Source organism: Egretta garzetta, unplaced genomic scaffold (genome assembly GCF_000687185.1).
Source record: "Egretta garzetta isolate BGI_Z169 unplaced genomic scaffold, ASM68718v1 scaffold397, whole genome shotgun sequence".
NCBI classification, from domain to species: Eukaryota; Metazoa; Chordata; class Aves; order Pelecaniformes; family Ardeidae; genus Egretta; species Egretta garzetta.
The window spans coordinates 3,099,451-3,099,652 of NW_009260493.1; the positions used below are offsets into that span (position 1 = coordinate 3,099,451).

Genomic DNA, 202 nt, shown 5'->3' on the forward strand with positions numbered 1-202 from the left:
TTAAAAAAAAAAAAAAAAAAAAAAAGTATTTCAGGCAATGCAACATCTAAACGGCCAAGGAGCAAAGCGGGGGTAACTCTGTGCCTCTTTCCAGAGGGGGAAAAAATATCTGTTACCTTTTACGCGCTCTCAGGGAGCAGGTGAAGCCTAAGGCACCACTGTTGTTTCTGGAGGTTTTTAACAAGCGCGGGCTCCCCCGGGG

At 46.0% G+C, this 202-nt stretch overlaps 1 protein-coding gene across 1 annotated transcript in view; it reads right to left on the reverse strand.

Annotated features, from left to right (window-relative positions):
* The window catches only part of SERAC1 (serine active site containing 1), a 30,868-nt gene extending 30,673 nt beyond the window's left edge, over window positions 1-195 (reverse strand). The window contains exon 1 of the mRNA XM_035899777.1: window positions 117-195. The gene's annotated coding sequence lies outside the window, so the exon portion shown is untranslated. The remainder of the gene's footprint in view (window positions 1-116) is intronic.
* Window positions 196-202: the final 7 nt, after the last annotated feature.